The 9,855-nt window shown below is 39.9% G+C and overlaps 1 protein-coding gene across 1 annotated transcript in view; it reads left to right on the top strand.

The window, feature by feature from the left end:
• The first annotated feature begins 5,977 nt into the window (after positions 1-5,977).
• sertad4.L (SERTA domain containing 4 L homeolog) overlaps positions 5,978-9,855 on the top strand; it is a 28,916-nt gene continuing 25,038 nt past the window's right edge. The window contains exon 1 of the mRNA XM_018262567.2: positions 5,978-6,306. The gene's annotated coding sequence lies outside the window, so the exon portion shown is untranslated. The remainder of the gene's footprint in view (positions 6,307-9,855) is intronic.

Raw genomic sequence — 9,855 nt, 5'->3', positions numbered from 1 at the left:
TGGCCCCATGTGCACCTCCCTAAAGACTTTTCCAGACTAATCCTTCTATGCGGAGGTTTAAGCCCGGCTGTGTTTTATGAACATCCAGACCAGATGCGCCAGTGATGGGGTGGAACATGTGTGATTCCAGAAACAATTATGAGCTTTAGCTTTCAGAATGGTAAGAGCGATTATACTGTTGGTATTGGAAGTCGGAATTCTCCTAATGAACTCACAAATACACAAGAAAAGCCTCCTGATCCCTGAATCACAGAATGTAATGGCAGCATTTCTATATGTGTCTCTTGCCAAGGGAAGGTGTGAAAGTCCCTGCAACGTCCATCTGGAGTGTGTTATGGTTCCTTTTCTCCCATCAGATGGCTACTGCGTAAATCTTTGTCACAACAGAGAAACACTTGGTTTCAGTGTATTTACTTAGCAATTAACGGAAACCACAGAGCGGACATGGTGATACTTGAGGAGCATTTCTTCTGCTGTGGTTACTTGGCCTATCTTGGGTCAATATCTGCTGAGATTTTGAATTAAATCCAGGGTGCTGGCCAGCCATGACAACGAGAAGAGATATGGATGGAGGAGTGGCTGAAGAGCAAAAACTGCAGAGATTGGGTAGGTGACCTTATCTGGAACCCTGGTACAAGGTCATACCAACGTAAACATGATGCAGATGGATTGTCAACTCACAACTGGAACTGTACAAACTTAGCTACCTAGCCAGAGAATGCCCAAAGAAATTTGAGAACATATGGACTCCATGGCTCGAACTAATAGACAATACTCCAAGCCAACCCCCCACCCCTTCTTTATCTAACCTCCCTCCCTTTCTTCCTTTGCTATCTTGTTAAAACTCAATAAAAATAAACTTTAAAAAAAAAAAAAAAAAAACAAACAAAAATGATCAGAGATACTCCTGGAAGCCCAAGATGATGGTTATTTAGGGTGACATTGTCTGGCTGATAGATTCAGGTTTTTCATACTGTATGTCTGTAGACCTTATAATATTCAAGGGGGATCCTGACTGAAGGTTGGACTTTAACGACTTTCACAGAAAATCCTGGTTTAGAGATAATAGAACGACTTTACTTCAATTCTGTGCTAGAAAGCATCCACATCTTGGGTATTACCAAGCTGCTGCACATTCCGTTTAGAAGAACTGCAATGCAATGCAACCTGTTTTGTTCTTGCATATTGTCTTCTCTGTGCTCTTCTTTCCTTTGTCTCTAGTAAATGGTCCCTTGTATCTTCTAGTAGGATTTACCTGCATAAAACATATTCTATTAATTTCTCCATCATGGATAGAGCAGGCAGTGTTAATTGTCCATCAAAAAAACAAACCATCTTCCTAAAGAACTAGTTACATTTCCACCTAAAACATTTTTTTAAGGGGTGGAAAAACTCTGTATCCTTTATGCTGAAGAGTTTCATAGCACAGCTCAGGCTTGAAGAGGAACCGAGCAGTGTGCTGAAGCTTAAGGACCATTTTCATTGATGAAGGAAGAGATATATGGAGTGACCACTTCAGCAAAGTCACATAGTCACTGATTTCTCTTGGTAATGGCCTCTGATGGATTATAACTGTAGGGACCTATAGGATATCCTATCCATATAGAGTTAATCCCCTACCTTTTGTATGTAGTTCTCTTTTCCCAGGGCCAGATTTACATAGTGGGCGCCCCTAGGCCCACTGCCGTTTGTCGCCCCTGTCCCCTTTATTTGTGCATATTTTCATCATCTGGACCGGATAAATGTGGATTGGCGCATGGGAAATTTACAAAATGATTGTATCTCCAGCGCATCCCCAGTGTTTTTGAACCAATGTGGGTGTGGTTGGGCAGCATGCCGCCCCCCTAAAATTCTGCTGCCCTAGGCCCGGGCCTAGATGGCCTTTCCACAAATCCGGGCCTGTCTTTTCCCTTGTTATTGGGCCAAGCCCTTCTAACTGGTAAAGTGTAACCCCCACACCTATTGGACAAAGAGTGTAATGACACTCCCCTGCCACACTGCTATATAGTGTTGTGCAGGGAGTGTCCTCTTCCTCTTTGGCTCCTGGTGCTGCTGCTAGGTGAATCTCCATTGAGCCTGGGATCACCATAGGCCCCAGTAAGCATTTACCCCAGAGGGACCTGACACCTTTGATGCTAAGTCGGGGACCAGGTAACCCCGTGAACGTGGACCAGCTAATATAGAAAGATCTTGTTATAGTCTCTCTAGGAGAGAAAGACAGAGAGGTTTAGCAGAAAGAGCAGTTGTCGCTCCAACGAGGATTTGTAGAAGGGAGTAGCTTCCCACAAGGCCTGTTTGCCTTTAGAGCAGGGAACTCAGTTGATAGGCATCTAGGTGAGCAAAGGACTACCTGTACCCTACCTGATCGATCCCGATCCCCTCACTGTGCAACGTCGGTTGAACTGGGAATTGATGTACACCTATCTGCAATATCTTTTGGGAGTCGCACCTGTTTGACTGTGAACCTTGTACTGTCCAAAGTGATTCCACCTGCTGTGTCCTCAGTATATTTGTAAGTAAACCTGTGGTCATTTGCCTCTGGCATAAGAAATCTGTGCTCCTGTTTTACCTTTTTAAAGAACCTCCTGGGGTCCATTATTCTACTTTACATTTAAATGCCTGTGAGTTGTAGTTCAACTACAGTTTAAAGGGGAAGCTTCCATTTGGCGAAGGCTCTGCCCTGGGTGAGGATTCGCAATGTAACCCATGCTCACTACCTAGCTGGTCACCCTTAACTCCTAATTGGCAGAATAGGCCAAGAAAGCGTTACATAACTAAATGTCACCACATCAGCTGACAATTCAGAACAGTTGTCAATAGCTTCCAGTTGTAAAATATATGAGGTTTTCCATTAACTGGATCAGTCATTTTGCCCATTGCCCTATGGCCCAAATGCACAGCATATTATTGACTGTGAAATTGGCCCTTCTGGCCCAATGTTGAATCAGTGCTGGTATGTAAATGCTGAGATGCAAGGCTGCCTAGACCAGGCTACAGTTCCCTGTTAGAGCTCGTTCACACTATAGTCTTCGGTAAGCTTCACTTGTATAAGTTATAATGGGAATGTAACGGGAGACGCATGATGAGATCTAGCTTTTTTGTGATGTGACCTTTCCAAAAAGCGCAATGCTGCATCACAGACTCAACACTTCCAGTTCCAAGAGAGGTAAATAAGTATTGTTACCACTGTATAAAAGTAAGCAGTCATTTGAGTTACTAGAGTGTCACTAGAGACCCTCACTAAAGTGATGCCTTGATCTACAGCCCCCCTATGGCAAGCTCTCAGCTATGATAATTTACCTTAAATGTTCTATATTTCCATGGAAATCTGTGAGCTGCCTCTAACTAATCTGTAGCCACTTATGGATTGCAGGGAACATATAAGGGGGTTATACCCTGGGCTGCAAGTATCAGCCAAAAAAAACTCCAAAAACATCCCATTGATACTGCTGGTTTACTCAGGTGGACCACTAGGTGGACCACTAGGTGTCACTGTTCTTGCTCATTTCCTTGCCAGGGCTTTTATCAATACTTAATAAACACAAGCTGATACCAAGTATAATACAATTCTCAGGTCTCCAATTGTAAAAACTCACCAAATGTAGGAAGGGAGGTCGAGGTGCACCTTCAGCTGGAGGAGCGGATAACCGTATCAAGAAATAGCAGGCACTTCAAAAGACCAATCTTCCAGACAGATTTGTAAAATGATGAGTAGTTGATTGGGGAACATAAGGGTACAGCCTTACGCGTTTCGCATCTTTCAGACACTTAATCATAGGCTGAATAATGTAAAATCCCAATATCCCAATATGATGTGGGATTTTGGATTATTCAGCCTATGATTAAGTGTCTGAAAGATACAAAACGCATAAGGCTGTATCCTTATGTACCCGAATAATCTACCCATCATTTGACAAGTCTGTCTGGAAGATTGGTCTTTTGAAGTGCCTCCCTTTATCAATACTTCTCCCAATTTGAGCCATACAGCAGATCATGTGACCCAAAGGCCACCCCTCCCCCACCATGGTCTCATAATGTCTGCTGTGTGTTATAGTATAGAGAGATGAAGTTTAAGGATCAGTAACATCAATTTTTGAAAAAAAAAATTTGTTAGTATAGATCGAAAAAAAAAGACAAAGACATATTAAAATTTTAAATCGCTAAGTCTTTATCAAGAAATAACTTACCGAAGCTCAGCTTGTGCACTTCTTCAGAAAAGGCGACATGGCAACGATCCATCATGCGGCGCGCGACCAATCGAGCACGATCAAGCACTGCATGATGGATTGCCGGATCACCTTTTCTGAAAAGGAGCGCAAGTGGAATTTCACTTTATACAGTGAACTTATTGCACGAGGCTAAAGTTTCAGCTTGTCAATAGCAGCAATGATCCAGGACTTCAAAGACTCGTCACTAATTATCCAGCAGAAAATGAGCTTCCCTGGCTGTAATATAAGCTGATGCTACAGGTTTGCTGATTATTAAATTCTGATGCTAATTGCACTGGTTTCTGTGCTGCCATGTAGTAATTATGTGTATTAATTACTAATCAGCCTTATATTGTGACATTTCTATTCTATGTGTACTGTATATTGTGAGTGGGTCCCTAAGCTCAGTAAGTGACAGCAGCACAGAGCATGTGCAGTGAATCAGCAGAAAAGAAGATGGGGAGCTACTGGGGCATCTTTGGAGACACAGATCTTTACTGCTAAAGGGCAGTGGTTGCCTTGGGCTGGTACAGAAGCATAAAACATCATGTACAACATTTCTAGCTACTTCTTTAGTTCTCCTTTAAGTAGTGCTAATGAGCTCTATATAAACAACACCCAGCACCCCATCCCCCATTCTTTCTTATGACTGTTTTGCCTTACAGACAAGCAGAAGTTAATTATGTAAGTGTGTACCTGTGCCCTGATAATCTGATTATATAACTTTCCTTCATCCTGCACTGCTTGTAAGAACATAGAAGCTGGACACTATAAACAATTGGTTTATCTGACGAAATAACAGGATCTATCCATCTATCTATTATCTATCTATCTATTATCAATCTATCTATCATCTATGTATCTATCTATTTATCCAATTATCGATTGATCAATCGATCTGTCTATCTATCTATCTATCTATCTATCTATCTATCTATCTATCATCTATCTATCTATCCATATATTGAATTATCTATTTATGTATTTAATATTCTATCTATCTATTCATCTAAGTATTTTTCTATTTATTTATGTATCTAATTATCTATCCAATAATCTATCTGTGTAATTATCTATTTATGTATCTAATATTCTATCTATCTAATTATCTATTGATCAATCAATTATCTATCTATCTGTCTGTCTGTCTGTCTGTCTATCTATCTATCTATCATATCTATCTATCATTTATCTATCTATCTATTTATCCAATTATCGATCTATCTATCTATCTCTCTATCTATCTATCATCTATCTATCTATCCATATATTGAATTATCTATTTATGTATTTAATATTCTATCTATCTATTCATCTAAGTATTTTATCTAATTATCTATCCACTTATCTAATATTCTATCTATCTAATTATCTATTGATCAATCAATTATCTATCTATCTATCTATCTATCTATCTATCTATCATCTATCTATCTATCTATCTATCTATCTATCTATCTATCTATCTATCTATTGAATTGTCTATATATCTACTTATCTATTTAGGAATCTAATATTGTATCTATCTAGGTATCTATTTATCTAATTGTCTATCAAATTATCTATCTACTATTCTAGATATCTATCTATTCATTTAATTCTCTATAATCTATGTATTAATCTGTTTATCTAATTATCTATCTATCTCTCTCTCTCTAATACTCTCTCAGTCTCTCAGTACAGTACATACATGTGGCCCCACATTCAGGAGCGGTCAGTGCGCGGTCCCTTTAAGCAGTGAGTGTCAGTGTCGGGGGCAGTTGTAGTGAGAGCGCGGGGCGAGTGGGAGGAGCCAGAGAGAGAGGGGGGAGGAGTCTCAGACAGGCGCTTGTCACATTCACTCCTCACCCCGGGGCAGACGGGAGAGTCTCCTGCGCGATCCGGAGGGAAATGTAGAAGTGGACGGACCGGTTTGTCGTTCTTTGCGCCTGTTGTGATTCTCCGCTCGTCTTCCTCCTCTTCTTCCTCCTGCTCTTCTTCTTCTCCAGCCCCGGGAACCCCCCGTGTCCTCTTGTCCGTCAGTGTCGCTGCGACTTCTCCCCTGGCTGTTCCGCCGCAACAAGACGCAGAATCGCGGGGCAGGAAGGGTCATTTGCTGGTGAGTCTCGGCAGCGCTATACATCGTCACTCATGTGACTGACACTCACCCCCCAATTCTCTTCTTCTGCCCCTTCTAATGAAACAAAGTTCCGACAATTGAGTCTGGGGGGAATTAGCGCGTCATTTCTGCGCCAATAAAACTTAGTGACTCCCCATTTATTCCTTAGTGTGAGAATATTCAGTGTGTGACCCCCGCGTGTCACTCTGGAGCCTCTGCCCCTGCCTGGGGAGACTCATGGGGCTCGCAGGGGATTCTGGGAGTTGTAGTTCCATTTAGGAATCACTAAAGGATCTTGTATTTCACAGGGGAAAGTCTCCTATAGATTTGGTGCAGATGAATAAATGTCAGCACAGGGGAGGCCACTAACTGGCACTCGGGTATCAGGGGAAAGTGCAGAACAAGCGGGAGGTACAGGGTGTCCAGTGGGACATTGATTTCTATTCACTTGCTCTATATTGAGTTATAATCACTTGCTCTATATGTGTATATATATATATATGTGTGTCTGTGTCTGTATGGAACCGTCTGGGGCCCAATAACTTCTAGTTCTGCCACAACATCTCTCTTACCCCCAGTCTGGGCACCCGCCACAAACTCATTTACTGACATTATCTGTAACATTATCTATAAGATTATCTATTAAATTATCTATAACATTATCTATAAGATTATCTATTACATTATCTATAAGATTATCTATTAAATTATCTATAACATTATCTATAAGATTATCTATTACATTATCTATAAGATTATCTATTAAATTATCTATAACATTATCTATAAGATTATCTATTACATTATCTATAAGATTATCTATTAAATTATCTATAACATTATCTATAAGATTATCTATAAGATTATCTATTACATTATCTATAAGATTATCTATTAAATTATCTATAAGATTATATATAAGATTATCTATAACATTATCTATTAAATTATCTATAAGATTATCTATAAAATTATCTATAACATCTATAAGATTATCTGTAACATTATCTATAAGATTATCTATTAAATTATCTATAACATTATCTATAAGATTATCTATTACATTATCTATAACATTATCTATTAAATTATCTATAAGATTATCTATTAAATTATCTATAAGATTATCTATTTTATCTATAAGATTATATATAACATTATCTATAGGATTATCTATTACAATATCTATAACATTATCTATAAAATTATAAGATTATCTATAAGATTATCTGTAACATTATCTATAACATTATAAGATTATCTATAAAATTATCTATAAAATTATCTATAACATTATCTATAACATTATCTATTAGATTATCTATTAAATTATCTATAAGATTATCTATAAGATTATCTATAACATTATCTATTACAATATCTATAACATTATCTATAGGATTATCTATTACAATATCTATAACATTATCTATAACATTATCTATAGGATTATCTATTACAATATCTATAACATTATCTATAAAATTATAAGATTATCTATAACATTATCTATAACATTTTGGGCATCAAACATTGGCCCCCCTTAATTTGTGCCACCTGTACCCCCCCCCGGCACAAGTAAAGGAGATTTACAATGAGAGAACTAGTCTGCACGTGGCAAGCGTCGGTTTACTAAAACCTGGCAGCAGTGAAGGGGTTAAGCTTGGCGATTTGGCTGCTGTTTGGAATATGAATTGTGTGTTGAGGCAGCGCATGTGACAGTTGCAGCAGGGGATCATGTCTGTGCCTGTGAGATCAGGTCAGAAAACTGCTGGGGGCAAAGCGACAGTTTCAGTCTGTTCCCAGCGAGAATGTACGTGAGCTGCCAGCGAGGAGGTCACTGGATGGGGCCGGGTTACCTGCAGGGTGCTGGGAGTTATAGCAATGCAAATAGTCCCTGAGCCCCGCACATCAGCCTGGGACCGACTTGTGTAACCCCCCAATACACTTTATAACTTGCCCTTATGGAGGGGACAGACAGGGGGACCATTGTTTAACCCTCTCACTGTGTTGCCCATTCTTTTAACCCTTTCATTATATCAGCAGTTCAGATGTCAAATCCATCCTGTAATCTGTAGATCTTTCCAATGTGTGGCCCTTTAACAGTTGTTGAATTGCAACTCCCAGCCCCCCCGACCCCCAGGCAGGTGCTTTATTCATAACTGTGTGTTTGTTAGCAATGATTAACCAGTCCTCCTAAAAAGAAAATACAGGTATGGGACCTGTGATCCAGAATGCTCGCGACCTGGGGGTTTCTGGATAATGGATCATTCTGTAATTTGGGTCTTCATACCTGAAGTCTTCTAGAAATTCATATAAACATGAAATAAACCCAATAGGCTTGTTTTGCCTCCAATAAGGATTAATTATATCTTAGTTGGGATCAAGTACATGCGACTGTTTCATTATTACACGGATAACTGGTCCCATACTTGTAATAAACACACACAGTATACAGGTATGGGACTGATTTTACAGAACGCACGGGACCTGGAGTTTTCTGGATAACAGATCTTTCTGTAATTTGGATCTTCATACCATGGGTCTACTAGAAAACCATGTAAACATTAAATCAACCCAATAGGCTGGTTTTGCTTCCAATAAGGATTAATTGTATCTTAGTTGGGATCAAGTACAGGTATGAGACCTGTAATCCAGAAAGCTCAGGGCCTGGGGTTTTCTGGATAACAGATCTTTCTGTAATTTGGATCTTAATACTTTGGGTCTACAAGAAATTCAAATAAACATGAAAGAAACCCAATAGTTTTGCTTCCAATAAGGATTAATTATATCTCAGTTAGGATCAAGTACAAGCGACTGTTTTATTATTAAAGATTTGAATTATTTGGATTTAATGGATTCTATGGGAGACGGCTTTCCTGTAATTCGGAGCTTTCTGGATAACGGGTTTCCGGATAATGGATCCCAATACCCGTGCATTCTCTACTGTGTATGCCCCAGAAGGAGCTGGTATGCTGCTGTGTATATGGTGTATATCCTTTCAGCCAATGACAATGGTTCCTTTAATAAGCCCTATAGTCTGCACAAAACGCGGGAACGACATTAGTAGTTGAACACAGACAGGCGTTTTTTTTTTTTTTTTTTTAGTATGGCGTCTTGCCAAAATGCTTCCTCCCCCCTCCCTTGATAAATAACAGCCATAAGTCTGGTGTGTGTTGCAGGCGCATATGTTGGCGAGATCTGGAGCGGGGGGGGGGAATATCTGAGAGTGGATGTTTTATAGAGGAACCCCGAGGTGCTGCTATTTGAACTGCAAATCTCCCCGGCGCAGCTATATAAATAAGCACAGAGAGAGGGGGATTCATTAACAATTTGTACCTGCGCAGCCGGGAATAAGCAGCAAGATTTTGGCTTTGTGTCATTATCGGGGGGATGGTTAGGTCTGGGTATTATGTGTCATTGGATCTGGGAGGGATCGAAAGGTTCTGGTTCTGGTCTCATCTGTTCTGTCTGACAATTTACATGAATGGCAATTGCAAGAGCTCTGTGCTGGGGGGCTAATGGCCCTCTACCCCCGGGTACCCCCAG

This window comes from Xenopus laevis, chromosome 5L, assembly GCF_017654675.1.
Source record: "Xenopus laevis strain J_2021 chromosome 5L, Xenopus_laevis_v10.1, whole genome shotgun sequence".
In the NCBI taxonomy this organism is placed as follows: Eukaryota; Metazoa; Chordata; class Amphibia; order Anura; family Pipidae; genus Xenopus; species Xenopus laevis.
The sequence above is the reverse complement of the archived record's forward strand: the minus strand, read 5'-3'. Positions and strand labels throughout refer to the sequence as shown.